We start from the raw sequence: 16,767 nt of genomic DNA on the forward strand, positions 1-16,767 counted from the left end.
AATAAGATTATACAAATAAAATGCTTTATAAACAGTAATATCTATACACTTATTATTTATTTTTACAATTAATTTCTTATGCAGTTGTAGGTGGAGAAGACAAATCCTCTACCCTCTGGGTCCTTCTGGCTGGTGTGTGAATTAAATCGACATGAGATAGAATAACAGGAGAAAGTCAAACAAAGCTTTATAACAGGTATACATGGAAGAGACCCGGGAAAACAAAGCAACTCGCCAAAATGGCGGGGTCTCTCATCTTAAGTACCATCTTCAGCTAAAGACAAAGGAGGATGTCGGGGTGGGGGGAGTCAGTTATAAGAGATTACCACAAAAGCACAGTAAATAAGAGTAAGGTTATTGCACAGCTTTAAGTCCTTGCCTTCCGCATTGATAAGTTTCTAGAGATAAAGTCACACCCCCTTCTTCCTGGTGCAGAGAGGAAGACACCTTTACAGATGGAGATTTCCCTTACAAATGTAAATGTCTCTTACAAAGGGTAAATTCTACTTTTCAGAGCTTCTCCCATGTCTGTACTTTTTTTGTTTGTTTGTTCTTTGGTGAGGAAGATTGGCCTTGAGCTAACACCTATTCCAATCTTCCTCTTTTTGCTGAGGAAGATTGTCCTTGAGCTAACATCTGTGCCAATCTTCCTCTCTTTTGTATGTGGGACGCCTGCCACAGCGTGGCTTGATGAGTGGTGCGTCAGTCCCTGCCCAGGATATGAACACGCAAACCCCAGGCAGCCAAAGCAGAGTGTGTAAACCTAAACACTATGCCGCCAGGCTGGCCTATCATGTCTGCAGTTTTTAAAAGTAATAATCCTCAGTAGCCAAAAATAATCCTCATGCCAAAGAGATACATTTTGGGGTGGCCAATTCTGATCCCCCACACAATATTTCCAGTTGGTTTTCAAATAAAAATTTAACTAGGATAGAAAAAATAACTTATAGAATAATATTTTTATAATTCACTCTGTTTAAAAACAAAATTTAACTGAGCAAATTTGAAGATCTAATTGGCTTTGTTCAATGATTCATGAACCAGACAGCATCCCATCTCACAAACAGAAAAATGCTTCAAGGAGCTGTACAGAATGGAAGATTGTTTATGGACTGACAGAGGTGAGGCAAGGAAATTATTCTAGCAAAGAGTGGATTGTCTCAGACAATGTCACCTTCCTTGGGGGAAGGTAAGGGTCTGTCGGGCAAATGACCTCAAGGGTGCTGACCAGGTAATTCCACGTTGACTGGTTAAAGGTCACAGCCCTGGAGAAGCTGACACTGCAGTTAGGTGAGGTATTAAGTCTTGGTTGGGTGATGTGGGCTTAGCACAAGGGACTCCATTTTGGGCCTGTTGTTTCTCTTTTAACAATTCTTATAATGGAATTGTTTAGAACATGTTTACGTTAGCAATCTAAAGTACGGCTGAAAATTGTAAGAAAATCAGATCCTATTGTTCTCTTGAATAATTTTTAAGAAATTACTCTGAGTTTTTGTTGCTTTTATTTATTCAAAAGAGAAGCCTCTTTTAGACATTTAACAGAATAGATTTAATATCTATACAAAAACATATTTTTCCCAAAATCTGAATGTGACCTTAAAATAATTTATTCTGGTGCTTGCACTTAAGTATTGTAGTTAGTATAGTTAAAGATAAAAAAAATTGGTAGAAGTGTAGAGAAAGAAAGAAAAATATCAAATTTATACATAAAAAACCTGATTTTCACATTTATTGTCATTTAGGATCATTTCTTTTATTTAAACTGATTTGTCCTACCTTAGTCACCATTCTCTGTCAAAAAAATTACAGGATATTTAAATTTCCACAAATAGGTTGATATTTGCATATTTATATTTATAATCAGAGATCTAAACTCTATTTCTATTTTCACATATTTTTCACTTGCACCAAAAGCAAAAAAGCATATCCAAGTTAACAAATTACATCATTATTCACACCAGAACTATAAGCAAAACTCTGACTCATTACACTGCTTTTTTTTTTAACCTCTAATCAAATTAGTAATTCTCATCTCACTTTAGCCCTATCTACAAATAAACATCACATTTATGGTAGAGAGGACCAACTTCAGGCATTACAGTGTGAGGAGTGCCGTTGACCCACTTCTCAGTGAAACTGGTGAAAAACTCAAAAAAATACAACCAGTTAAAGCCTCTGGTAATGGTCCTAAGGGTGATCCACAAATGAAGAAATATCTATTCAAGGATATCCATTAAAATTTGGTAAGAAAGGCATGACTCTGGTATTTGAACCAAGAGTGCTCCCCTCACCCTCCTCCCAACTCACCGGGTTGGAAACACTGCTCCAGGCTGTTGCAGCCAGAGCACAGGCTCCCTCTATCCCCAGCACCCACACGCAGGACTTTCTCCCAGGGAGAGCAGGGTGTCAGCATTCCCACCCTACCCTCAGCTGTCTTACTGAAGCTAAGTCCTGGGGGAGTGCAGTTTTGGGGGACACTCGTGGATCCGAGGCTCCTCTTTGTGGGCGGGGTGCTGAGAACACTGGGGCCCCAATCAGTGCCCTGGCTCCTGAGGTGGTTGTTTCATCCAGGAGAGACAAACCTAGAGGACTCAGCATCCTGCTCCCCCAACTCCGTGGCTCAGCTCCTAGAGCAGGGTGTCCCTCAGAGAGAAGTTACCATTGTCCCCATCCGCAGCTATGGAGCTCTGGCTCAGAGATTTTCCCTGGGGGAGAAACAGGCCCTAAAACACAAAGGCTCCTGATCTCTTCCCAAAAGAACTGACTTCATAGGTAAGAGAAAGTGAAGAAGTTCAATCCTAAAGGTACCCTTAAAAACAGTGGAGGTTATGGTGAAAGGTAATTGACAGGAGATTCAAGATACAGGCAGAACTGTAGGTGGGACAGTTTTCAGTATATATTTCAGGGAGTAAGACAAATGGGAGGAGCTCTCTTGGGGTCAGAAGAAAAATCAAACATTGACCTCAGAAACTTCCTTCAAAGAAGCCAGAATTTCATTGGATTGTGTGTAGAACAACATATGCCCTAATGCATTGTTGAAAACAATCAGCAATTAGTGCGGTTTAACACCTGTGTGTGGCCAGGAAGAGAGAGCAAGAGTCGGAACAAACCCACCTGCAGCATCGCAGGGTGACTGCTGACACACCCAATGCACAGCTCCCTGAGGAACAGTATCAGAGCCCGAACACCATGTGGTAGGGGGCAGAAGGGCTGGAATTGATTTCACTAAAGTAATCCAGTCAGTCACTAAACAAATAAGCAAGTGAATAAAAATAATAACCCCAGAGGGGAGAGACACCAGTACCTGGAGATGTGATAATATATCTAAAATGTTCAGTTTCCAATAAAAGAAAATTGTAAGACATGCAAAGTATGACCCATAAACTGAAAAAACAGCAGCCAACAGAAACTGCCTGTGAGAGAGACCAGATGTCAGATTTATCAGAAAAATATTTTAAAGTAATCATAAATATGTTCACAGAACTGAAGGAAAGCATGATCAATGAAACAAAGGGAGGTACGCTGACAATGTTGCATTAAATAGAAAATATCAATAAAGAGGCAAGAATTATAAAAAAGAACAAAATTAAAATTGTGGAGTTGAAAAGTTACAATAACTGAAATAAAAGATTCACTAGAGAGGCTACAGAGTAAGTCTCAATTGGCGGAAGAGAGAACAAACGTACGTCAAGATAGATTCATGGAAATTATGCAAGCCAAGGAAGAGAGAGTCTCAGAGAAACAGGAGACACCATTAAGAACACCAACATACGCATAACGTGACCACTGGAAGGAAAGGAGACAGCAGGGGGAAAAAACTTGAAAAAATAATGGCTGGAAAATCCCCAAATTTAGTGAAAAATGATAACATACACATCTAGGAAGCTCAACAAACTCCAGGTAAGATAAACAAAAGGAGAGTCACAAACAGACACGTCATAGCAAAAGTGTTCAAAGTCAAAGACAAGGAGAAAAGCTTGAAAACTTTACAGATAATTTCTTTACAAAACTTTTTGCCTTCAGAAGATCACAGGGCTAGGAGTCCAAAGTTCTGAATTCAGGTCTGATCTGCCCCTTACTAACCAGATGAGCTCTAGCAATTACTCAGCATCCCTGAGTCCCAATTTCCTCGCCTACAAAACAGAGTTAATATTTTAAACAAACATAAAATTGTTCTTAGACTCAAGGAAGTAATATATGTGAAAGCCTTTTGAAAAGAATAAATGTCCTAAATGAATATACATTCCTGTTTTTTTAAATTTTAAGTGAAAATTTTATTTTTTTGGAATTTAAACTAAGGATCTAGATTATTCCAATTCACACTTTGGAACTGCTTCACTATATTGTCTGCCTAATCCAGACAACAACTGACAGAAATGAAGAAGGTCATTCCTGCATGGTAAAAACTATTATTCTTTTTAAAAAGACATAATTTGTACATCACTATAGGCAAGAAAATACATTAGTGATAGTTGAATAAGGACTAGATCAATAAGCTCTACATCAAGCATTTGAGGATTTATTGAGTATTTTAATATTAACAATACAATTATAAAACATGCCAGGGGCTTCTAAACAGTTGTGCTTTTATTTATGTTGATCAATTTCTTTAGAGGAGAAGCATATATCTATTTTTTTTATATATAAAACTATTAATAAAAAGAAAGTATTTTGAATAAATATAATTTATATTGATACTACTTTGATATTAACTTGCTATTCTCTATATACTAATGACTTTCTATGACCTATATTTTATGTATATATATAAAAATTTGTGACAGAAGTGAAATACGCAAGGAAGACATTGATTCATGGAAATGAACTAGGTTATAGTTTCTTAGAAATTGGTGGAAATCATGATTCTGTTTCAGTAAAATAGCCAAATGCTTACAGAGATGGTCTTAATTTTGATAAACACAAAGATAGTTTTAATTTTGATGGGTCCTGAGAACAGTGTACAGGTAGCAATGCTTGTGAATCAAAGTAACAGGGGTTTCAACAAGGTGGGGGGTAGGATTTTTCCTGATATAAAAAGAAATTTGGAGGTAGGCTGTTCCAAGCACTCATGCCGCCTCTTAACAATACCACCAAGATTCTACATATTTCTGTCTTTTTCTCCATTATCTTTCATTCCGTGGTTGCAGGTAGACTTCTCCAGATCCTAGTATGATGACTGATGGAGATATTCAGAAGCAGGAATAGGGTTGTGCCAGAAGCAAATAGGATTTTTATCTCATGTATCAATGAGAGTAAGAAAAATATCTATCAGCCTCTCAAGTTGACTTCCCCTTACATGCCCATCTAACCTGCCAGGACCGGAATCATGGCCAACCTTAGCTGCAACACAGATGAGAATATATTTAGTCTTATGTTTTTGCCTTAATATTTAAAGAATTGCGTTTGAGAAGATGACGGAAATAGCTAGCTCTCGGATTATCTAACCAACAGTGTCTAGCAAAAGTACTATGAAAGAAAAAACTATTGGGTAAATTCAAAGCATTTATCTTTTATATCATGGGCATTTGGTCAGGATGGGCAGAGACTTTCTAAGTTAGGGGGGAGAGAGTAGTGAAGGGAATCATTGAGTCCAGTGACTGAACTGTTTAAGATGGTAATTCTGGCACGGTCAGTCTTACGAAGCATTTCTCCTGGCTATCCTCATGGTGAGAATTAAGTCTTGCTCCAATTGGTGACTTGTCCTAAATATGGCCATGATGGAGGCCAAGAGAGAGCCGAGTAATTCTAGTTATAGTATACGTTATTACACTCGGAAGCATCATGATCCTAATTGAGGCAATTGACAGAAATCCTAGGATTAAAGATGCTTTAGGGGCCGGCCCCGTGGCTTAGCGGTTAAGTGTGCGCACTCCTCTACTGGCGGCCCGGGTTCAGATCCCAGGCGGGCACAGACGCACTGCTTCTCCAGCCATGCTGAGGTGGCGTCCCACATACAGCAACCAGAAGGATGTGCAACTATGACATACAACTATCTACTGGGGCTTTGGGGAGAAAAAGGGAAAAAAAAAAAGAGGAGGATTGGCAATAGATGTTAGCTCAGGGCCCGTCTCCCACAGTAAAAAGATGAGGATTGGCATGGATGTTAGCTCAGGGCTGATCTTCCTCACAAAAAAAAAAAAGGTGCTTTACAAGATTACCTTGTGTTCTTACTATGCAGGCTTATTTATCAGCAGGGTCTGCATCAGATCACCTCCTACATGACTAAATACTTTGAACTATTCTGATTTACTAAAGTCTGTGCTTTCAAACTACCTCACATTCTCAATGCTTACTTCTATATAATTTAAGGACATCTGGAATGATGGGCCTCTAAATTATTAGAAGGTATTACTTTATTTCTTGGGAATATATTTATATACTCTTGATAAATTCTGTTCAATTATCCCTTAGGCAGTTGTATTAATTCATTGCCAATGTTGGTAAATACTAAGATTAAACTATATATGCTGGGATATTTCAAAAAAAACAGTTGTAAACATTTTAAAAATTAAATCTAAATATTTATAGGAACACTGAAAGGAAAAAGGAAAAGAACAAACAGAAGATCTAAAGCAACAGTAATGACAAAACCTTTATTTTTTTCTTTTTTGATGAATTGATCAGATGCATGTAACATGCTCAAATGAACTACAGGTATTTGACACAGATATACTGTGTAAAATCTTGGCTAAGTTTGTGTAGAAGTATAGTTATATAAACCTTGAATAAAAATGATCTACCCAGAGTAGCAACTATCATTATAGAAATCACACGTATCAGGAAGAAATAGCCAGCATTGTTTTTTCTATTACAGGACATTTTTCCTCTCAAGCTGTTCAACCATAACAAATTTGAAGTAATATATATAAAGCTACTGAGTTGCTTTAAAGCAACATCTTTTATTTCATAGAAAAGTAATTGTCTATGAGGTTCAGTAAAACTTCAAGGATGTTGACCAACGTAATGGTCTTATTCACCACTTGTCTCTCTTGTTTTTTATTAACATTTGAATGTGCAACATCTTAGGCTCTTCTGCCAGTTGTCGCTGAATTAGACAATTTTGCCTGTGGAGGCATAGTGATGATCACAAGGTAACTATGATAGCAAATTTCTCTGATAGCAAATGCTGCTGGTTTGTATCAATCCTTCCTTTGCCTTAGGAAATAGGATTTTTTGGTAGTTATGATGAGTTGCAAATTTTATTCAACATTTTATTCGGAAAAATTCTTTGCTCCCCATTTATTCTAAAATTTGTCTAGAAAACAATAGGTTGAAGATTAAGAATAAAATATATGGGTTTGGGGAAGAGAGAAAGATCATAACAGGTCTCATTTGTAACAAAAGAAAATAATGTATGAAAGTTTGACTAAATTGATAACTGATATATGTATCTTATAATGAGTAAATATAATACTTTACAATAGCAACTAGTCATCTGTGCTCCATTATGAATTACTTAGAACCAAAAATCCAGTAACTTTGTGGTTCTTATTGATTTCACTTACTGATAGATTTGTAGCTTGACTATAATCTATTTAGTCATAGTTACTGAATCAATATTCAAGAAAAACAGCTAATGTGATGCAAATGTTGTTTGGTTTATTACTTAAAACTTGAAAATAGAAAGAAATTTTTGTTGCCTTATTATGAAAAGCAATAGCACAAAATGATGTAAAAATAATGAATCTAAAGTACCTCATATACTCCTTAATACCATCACGGCCAGTGAGGACCTCTGGAGGCTTGGTTACTCTTTTTAAATAACTTTAATTTGAGTGTAAAATTTTGAAGGCATGAGACTAAATTATGTCTAAAAATAAAAGTAGAAACCAAGGTATGTATCTATCTAGTATACTAAATCAGTAGTTTGTGTTTTGGTTTGGTTCTTTCCCCATGAATCTAACTAGCATTCTCCGTAGTCAGAGGCCAGTTGATTATCTCAGCGACAAGTGCAGTTGCACCACGCATCTCACTTCCACCCCTTATCCCTGGTACCACAGATACCATCATCCTTCCAAGGAAACCAACCTAGATGCAGCTCTCTGTTTTAACAAATGTGGAATAAAACTGCTGAATGCTACTTTTTCAGAGCTTCTCCTTGATTTTGTTTGATTGTTTTCTGACTTTTTTTGGAGGTGAAATAAAGACTAAAGGTAAGCAAGAAGAGTTGAAATTGTCTTACAGAGTAATGAAGACAGGGTGTGGTTTCGTCACGAGCTCCAACAATCACCTCTCCTATGTTTTAACACATCTTTCTGTCCAATATCCTTTCTATATATGAGCAGCTTCCACAACTATAAAACCTCTCTCTTTGAATTTGTACAACGTGTGCTCTTCTCAGAGACTGGTCATCAGTTTAAAAACAAGTCTATAGCCATTCTATATTCTTAAAAGTTACAATCAATTTCAGTCTTGTAGTAGGGAAAAAAAGTAGTTCCTCTCTATTTTTCCTCTTACCTCCTTATCTGTAATAATTTTTATACCTCTTAGGGATGGGCAGGGATCTTGTGCAGCCATTCAGATGGAGTTAAATTCATCTAATCTTTCAACAGTTTGTGGGGTACATACCACGGGCCCAGCAAAGGGAATATCTGTCTCCTAACCTAAAGGATCCTCTACAAGCTCAGCGGAGGAGTCAGGAACATAGATAATAAGTCTTTCTACACTTAAATGATTTAATAAAACAGCTGTAGAAGAAGAATGTATAAGGTACTATGGTAGCAAAGAAAAAGGGGAAATTTAGTCTGCCTGTTTGAAAAGGGAAGATCCCCACAGATAACGATATTTAACTGCAAGTTGCATGATGATTAGGAGTTTACCAGATTACAAAGGTAGTTACGAGAGACAATTGAGGCAGAGACAGCAGCATATGAGAGGAAGAGAGGTAGGAAAGTGTATGGCACTTTCTTGGTCTGATTCCTCACCCCTTCAGATGAATACACTGACTATGGCCTCATCCTAGGTACTAGACACTTCTCCAATCTTTGGCTATGGACCCAACCCTGTGACCTACTTTGACTAACGAAATATGGGATGAAACAATAGTGCTTATGTCTTTAAAGGCATCATGTATTTTTAATGACTCCCATATGGTTTCAATGTCTCCATGGAAAGAACATACCTTGGCTGCCATGGGTTGAAAGGTTGGGATTTGCAGAGCAGACCAGACCTGAGAAAGCAGCAGCCTAGAGTAGAGCTGCCGAGTCAACCCACAAATTCATCTGTGAGAAATAAATACTTAAGTCATAGGATACTGAAGTCTGAGATTTTATCTTATGCAACAAAACCATGTTATTACAGCACAAAACACTGAAAAGCAGCTCATGAAAAACAAAACTGCAGTGCAGAGTTCCTATACATAAGGAGAGCACACACAGAAGATGAGCTCACAGTTATATGAGGACCAGATCGAGTGACTATAACAATGTGTTAGGCCTCATTTTTCAGCAATGGGAAGCAATAGAAGACTTTTAAAACACTGTAGTTAAAAACCAACCTAATCTTAAAGGATTACAATGAAGGAGTAGCAGTGGGTAAATGAGAGGATAGAGGCTAGGGGCAAAGATTGGGAATGACGCTGCTGAAAGCCTTCAGTAAGAGAGTTTGAGATGATGCCCTGAAACACGAGGATGTGGGGAGATGAGTTTAAAGAAACACACAGAGGAGACTTCGCAGGAGAAAGTGAATGAATGGATGTGGTGACACGAGAAGGCAGCTGCCCAGTCAGCAGTTTGGTTGCCACATTTTGGGTTCTTGGTCAGACGTAATCTGTGTTGTTGATGTTCCGTCAGAGCGAGCAGGAATTGAGGTGGAGAGCCAGGTGCCAAACCCCTCAACGAATTGAAGAAGTGATTTGGAAATTAGTAGCTCTTAGAAGGTAGAATGATAGTAGTATAGTGAGATAACTTGATCCTCAATTGGAGGGATTATTTTTTTTTAAATAAAGGAGAGATAAAACTGATTGAAAGATGTTGTAAAGGACCAGAGGAATCTTTTTAATATATTTTCTTCAGGAGATGGGGACATAGGGCAGATCTTCCATTTCTAGAGGGTAGTAAGAGCTTTAAATCAGATAAATAGCTGCAGAGCATAAATAATCTAGGGAAATTTTCGGTAGGTTGGGATATTTATTGACAATTGAATATATTTGTTAAATGTATAAGTGAAAGAATTAAACACCAATTCAGAAGACGGATGATAACCTGTGGCAGTGGTTCTCTGCTGGGTCCATTTGGCCATCCGTGGGAATTCGGCTACGTCTGGAGGCATTTTTGGTGGTCACAGCCGGAGGCAAAGTGTACAGGAGGTACTACTGGCGTCTAGAGGCCAGGAGACCGATAAACATCCTACGATGTACAGGGCATTCCCCCCACAGCAAAGAATTACCTGGCCCAAAATATCAATATTGCTGAAAATGAGAAAATCTGCTCTGGGGATTAGTCTGGGGGCTGCGGATGAAAATTGAGACCGGAAGAAGTGACCTGAGAGACTGAGGCGAAGCGTAGAGAGAAGGGAATTAAATGCCTCAAAAGAATTGTTCTTTTTGGCCCTTGTTCACCTTATCTTAAATCCTAATTTATATGGTTTTCTGAAGCACATGGGAAAAGCTCGTGTGTTGTAAGTTTTTAATAAGTGCTTTAAAAACAATAATGTTTCACCCTAAAGGAGCATGAGAGAACTCCCCACGCCTTGAGTGTGGGCTGTGCATAGTGACTTCCTTCCAAAGAAGACAGTGTGGAAGGGGGAAAATAGAGTAGTTTACAAGCGAAACGCCTGACAGACACCACTGCAACCAGGTGGTCGTGGTCAAGATCGGGGTGATAGACCCTCTTCGTGGTGCACGCTGTTGATACAGTGCAGTGAAAGTGACACTTCATCTCTGTGCTCTTCCTCCCGAAACCCCACAACCCCAGCCTAATCATGAGAGAAACATCAGACACATTCCAATAGAGGGCATCTTACAACATACCTGACTAGTACTCCTCAAAACTGTCAAGGTCATCGAAAACCAGGAAAGTCTCAGAAACTATCCCAGCCGAGAGGAGCCTAAGGAGACATGACCACCAAATGCAATCTGGTAACCTGGATGGAATCTTGGAACAAAAAACAACATTGGATAAAAATTAAGGAAATCTGAGTAAACCATGGATTTTAGCTAACAATATTAATATATCAGTATTGGTTCATTAATTGTAACAAATGTACACACTAATGTAACGTGTTAATAATAGGGGAATCTGTGTGTAGAGGGAGGAGGCTTACGGGGAACTCTGTACTATCTTCTCAATTTTTTATAAAACTAAAGCTGTTATAAAAATGGAGTCTACTCATAAAAATATTTAAACAAATGAGTTTTTAACCAGAAATATGATAATGATAAATTTGATAAACTAAAACCTGAAAAAAGTTCTTTGAAAGTTATTTAGGAGTTTACTTACAAAGTAACATTTAAAAATGAGATTATTTTTATGCTTTTCCATATGTTCGTTAGATAAAAACTGCTAATGCATAACAATAGCAAAAATGTATTGAATGTATGCATATATAATGGCAACGGAAGATTTTTTTGAAATGTTGAAGTGTGAAACATTAGTCTACTAGATTCTAGCCAATAGGAAGACTATAGATATATTAGGTGACAGCTTCATTCCGAGCACAAGAAAATGAAAAGATTATATTCAAAAGATGAATTTCTTTGACCATAAGATTTTTCTAATGACTATTCTCCACTAGGACATTCATGTGAATTTTAATTTTCCCACATTATACCTTGGAATAGGCAAAATTTTAGCCACAGCTTTATTTCATTTTTTATTTTTTCCCAAGCCAGTTAAGATTTTAATCATATTTGATAAACAAGCCATACATGTTCTTCTTTGAATCTTGAACTTTTCTTAGTACACAAAGCAAATTAAATCTATGGAAGCAAATCTATAATTATATTACCATAGAAATCATGTACACAAAGTAACACAATATAATTTTATCTTGAAATGCATTTGTATATGTTTACCCACACATTTTAAATTATTCATAGTTGGTTATATAAGTAGTCTATAATCTCTTTTTCCCAACTTTATTTACATATAATTGACATAGAATATTGTGTAAGTTTAAAGGGTCCAATATAATGATTAGGTATAAGAATATATTTCAAAATGATTACCACAGTAAGGTTTGTAACACATCCATCACCTCACATAGTTACAATTTTCTTGTGTGTGGTCAAAACTTTTAAGATCTACTCTCTTAGCAACTGTCAAACATACAATAGAGTATTGTTAACTGTAGTCACCACACTGTACATTATATCCCCAGAACCTATTCGTCTTATAACCGGAAGTTTGTACCCTTTGACCACCTTCACCCGTTTCCCCCAACCACTGCCCCCTCCAGCCCCGGCAACCAGCAAACCGTTCTCTGTCTCTATGAGTTCAGTTTGTTTAGTTTCTACTTAAAGTAACATCATACACTATTTGTCTTTCTCTGTCTGACTTATTTCACTTAGCATAATGCCCTCAAGGTCCATCCATGTTGTTGCAAGTGTCTGGATTTCCTTCTTTTTTAAGGCTGAAAATATTCCATATATATATATATATATACACCACATTTTTTTTATCCATTCATCCATCAATGGATAATTAGGTTGTTTCCATGTTTTGGCTATTGTAAATAATGCTGCAGTGAACATGAGGGTGCAGATATCTCTTCTAGATAGTGACCTCATTTCCTTCAGATATATACCCAGAAGTGGAAATTGCTGGATCACATGGTAGTTCTATTTTTAACTTTTTGAGGAACCTCCATACTGTTTTCCATAGTGGCTGCACCAATTTACAATCCCACCAAGAGGGCACAAGGGTTCCCTTTTCTTCACATCCTCCCCAGCACTTATTTCTTGTTTTTTTTGATAATAGCCATTCTAACAGGTTTGAGGTGATATCTCATTGTGGTTTTGATTTGCATTTCCTTGATGATTAGTGATGTTGAGCACCTTCTCATGTACCTGTCATTTGAATATCTTCTTTGGAAAAATGTTTATTCAGGTGCTTCGCCCATTTTTTAACTGGATTATTTGTTGTTTTCTTTTTTGCTTTGTTTGGGTTTTTTGTTTTTGGTGGGTTTTTTTTTTTTTTTCCTATTGAGTTGTAAGAGTTCTTTATATATTTTGGATGTTAACTTCTTATCAGATCTGTGGTTTGAAAATATTTTCTTCCATTCTGTAGGTTGCCTTTTGATTTTGTCAATGGTTTCCTCTGCTGTGCAGAAGCTTTTCAGTTTGATGTAGCCCCACTTGCCTATTTTTGCTTTGTTGCTTGTGCTTTGGGAATCATATCCAAAAAATCATTGCCAACACCATTGTCGAAAGAGCTTACTGCCTACGTTTTCTTCTAAGAGTTTTATGGTTTCAGGTCTTATGTTCAAGCCTTTATTACATTTCAAGTTAATTTTTGTGAGTGGTGTAAGATAGGGGGTTCAGTTTCATTCTTTTTCATGTGAATATCCAGTTTTCTCAGCACCATTTATTGAAGAGACTGTCTTTTCTCCATTGAGTATCCTTGGCTCTCTTGTCAAATGTTGGTTGACCATATATGCATGGGTTTGTTTCTGGGCTCTCAATTCTGTTCCATTGGTATATGTGTCTGTTTTGATGCTAGTGCCACACTGTTTTGATGACTGTAGTTTTATAATATAGTTTGAAATCAAGGAGTGTGAGGCCTCCAGCTTTGTTCTTTCTCAGGATTACTTTGGCTATTTGGGGTCTTCTGTGGTTCCATACAAATTTTAGAATTGTTTTTTCTATTTCTGTAGACATGCTGTTGGGATCTTGATAGGGAATGCATGGAATCTGGGTACTATAGACATTTTAACAATCTTAATTCTTCCAATCCATGAACATGGGATTTCTTTCCACGTATTTGTGTTTTCTTCAATTTCTTTCATCAATGTCTTATAGTTTTCAATGTACAGATCTTTCATCTCCTTGGTTAAATTATTCCTAAGTATTTTATTGTTTATGATGCAAGTGTAAATAGTATTGTTTTCTTTATTTCTTTTTCATGTAATTTGTTGTTAGTGTATAGACACACAACTGATTTTTGTATATTAAGTTTCACAATGATATTTTAGAGTTTTTTTAAAATAGTAGTCACCACTCTGAGAATCTTCTCAATTTGAGGAGAAATAAAGGGAGAGAATTAACATTTATTGAGTTTGCACTCTTAGCACGCGCCTTCTCATTTTATTTTCATAGCATTGATATCCTCATTTGACATAAAATAAAACAGGCTGAAAAAGTTTAAATAGTGTTATTTTTCCCATGAAGTGAGTAAATGTGGGTGCTGGAATTTGGATTCAAATATAACTAAAAAGCCTATACTTTTTCCATGGCAACCTTAAAGTGTGTTAAAACAGTTCTTCAAATAGAAAAAGTGGATTGCTAAGTTAAAATGATGGCAAAATCCTGTTATAGGTATTAAATGATATGGAAGTGAAACAGTTAACACATCCTAGAGCAAATAGGTTTCAACTTAAGGGCCAAGTGTAGGTTTGAAAAATATTCTGGAAAAGATCTTGACTCAATACAAAAGGTGGCTGTTCTACTCCTAAAGTGAGGGGGCTGCTGGGACAGAGGGCGTGGTTTCCTCTCCCATTGTATGTGTGTTTACACCCCCCATGCTCCTGAACTCCGCTATGTTCAACATCTCACAGCACAAAAGTGATCTGAAGTTCTGAAGAGTCTTGTATTTGGCATTAACAACACAGAATTCTACAACTCCACAAACACTTGCACACACTTACACATATTGCTTCTCCTCATTTTTTTTCTACCTTCCCTTACTGTCCTTTTTAAAGAATTAATTTATTTATTACATTTTTTTATCATATCCCACTCTCAGTCTCTTCTTCCTTACCCTAGGAGGGTTGTGGATTTGGAATAGAAAATAAAATCACATAGACAACAATTTAACAATAATGTTGCCAATTTGAACCTATACGGTAAATTTGAATACATTCCCTACAATCCCATAATTTCACTCTATGAACAAGAGAACTCTCACACACTTACACAAGGAGATATGCACAAGAGTTTTAGAGCAGCATTGTTTGTAAGTAGCAAAAGTATATATAAAAAAAATGAAAAAATCAAAGGAGAAAGGAAAAAAGCTTAATAAAACTTACTGTTTATCAAGAGGAATATAGTTAAATACATTTTGGTATGTGCATACAACTTAATACTATGTAGCAGTAAAAGCAAATGAACTAGAGCTATATGTATGAACATGAATAAATCTCACAAACACAATATTATGCTAGCAGCAAGTTGAACAAAAATTTATCCAGTGTATCCTATTTATATTAAAAATACACAATTTTGCAGAATGCTTAGGGATCCACTCATATATAGAAAATTACAAAGAAATGCATGTGAATTATAAACACCAAATCTATGATCTTAACTATCTCTGAGTAGGATAGAAGGAAATGTGTTCAAGAAGGGGTAACAGAAGGGCCAAAACATACTTGAAAATTGTATCATTAAGAAAAACAATGGGAGGCGGAGTCAAGATGGCGGCGTAGGCAGACTCTGAACTCACCTCCTCCCGTGGACACAGCCAATTTACAACTACTCGTGGAAAAATTACCCCTGAGACAGAACTGAAAACTGGATGAGAGGAACTCCTGCAACAACGGACAATCCTAACTGGGGTGGAAGAGGCAGAGACTCCCTTCTGGAGAGGAAAAACGCCACCTTCACAAGCCGCCAGCGTCACGGCCGCCGGGAGCAGCTCACAGGTACCCAGCCTCCCTGGAGGCGCGGGGTCCTGAGCCGGGGAGCACCCCCGCTGTGGGCATTTTGTGGACCCAGCACAATCGACACCAGTGGCATAATATCTGACCTTGCCTGCTACTAAAGCATTGGGGAGCACCCCCAGAAAACCCGGTTCACAAAGAAACTAAAACTGGCTCTTAAAGGGCCCGCGCACAAACTCACCCGTTCCAGAAAGCATCCTAAAATCACCAGAAAGAAAGGTGCACACTGCTTTGGTGACAAGAGACTCACCTAATAGGCCCTGAGTGCATCTCGGTGAGGGGTGAGACCTCTCCAGGGACTGGGACATTGGCGGCGGCCATTGTTGTGGCCTGGTGTGAGCGTGCTGACACAGACGCCACTGGAGTTTTCCCTGAGACCAGCTAGCCCAGGGTCTGCTCCACCCGCTAGAGCACCGATTTAATCCAGCTCAGCCAGGGCAGGCAGCCCACCCTAGAGACTGGCCCCACCCAACAACAAGCCCTCAGGCAACGTGTGGGCCTGCATAGATTGGTGACTGGATTTTCTGCAGCCTGGCAACTGAGCTGACTTGAGCGGGGCAGGGTGTGCACAAGGAGCGGGTGGAGAGTGTGCAGCAGTGGCAGAGTGTGTGGGGCTCCCGCCGTGGAGAGACTGGGTCCGCTTGGGGAGGTCGGGGCGCTCACACGGGGCAGGACTGTGTTGACTGTGTGTGTGGACCTCTGGGCGGCAGGGCTTGTCAGCTGCAGAAGACTTGTGCTTCTCAAAGACCCACATAGGAGGTTTGCCCCACCTTCCAAAGCCTGAAACAATTGGGTGCTCCTGTGCCTGAGGCCAGCCCCACCCAGCTGCAATCCTCAGAGAGCTGACAAGAGACCTAATAGGCTAGAGGTTTACAGCAATTCTAAGGCCCTGAGCCTAACAACCTGCCACACTGGGGGCCTACTCACTTAAAAGAAATACTGCAACAGAAA

At 38.2% G+C, this 16,767-nt stretch overlaps 1 long non-coding RNA gene across 1 annotated transcript; it reads right to left on the minus strand.

Annotated features, from left to right (window-relative positions):
• Nucleotides 1–8,693: 8,693 nt before the first annotated feature.
• Nucleotides 8,694–16,243, minus strand: LOC147915096 (uncharacterized). Its single transcript, XR_015554406.1, has 3 exons — nucleotides 16,067–16,243; nucleotides 10,970–11,093; nucleotides 8,694–9,221 (listed from the first exon to the last, which is right to left on the minus strand). It is a non-coding gene; the product is annotated as an uncharacterized LOC147915096 (long non-coding RNA).
• Nucleotides 16,244–16,767: the final 524 nt, after the last annotated feature.

This window comes from Ceratotherium simum, chromosome 15 (genome assembly GCF_057802395.1).
Source record: "Ceratotherium simum simum isolate JZ-2026a chromosome 15, ASM5780239v1, whole genome shotgun sequence".
NCBI classification, from domain to species: Eukaryota; Metazoa; Chordata; class Mammalia; order Perissodactyla; family Rhinocerotidae; genus Ceratotherium; species Ceratotherium simum.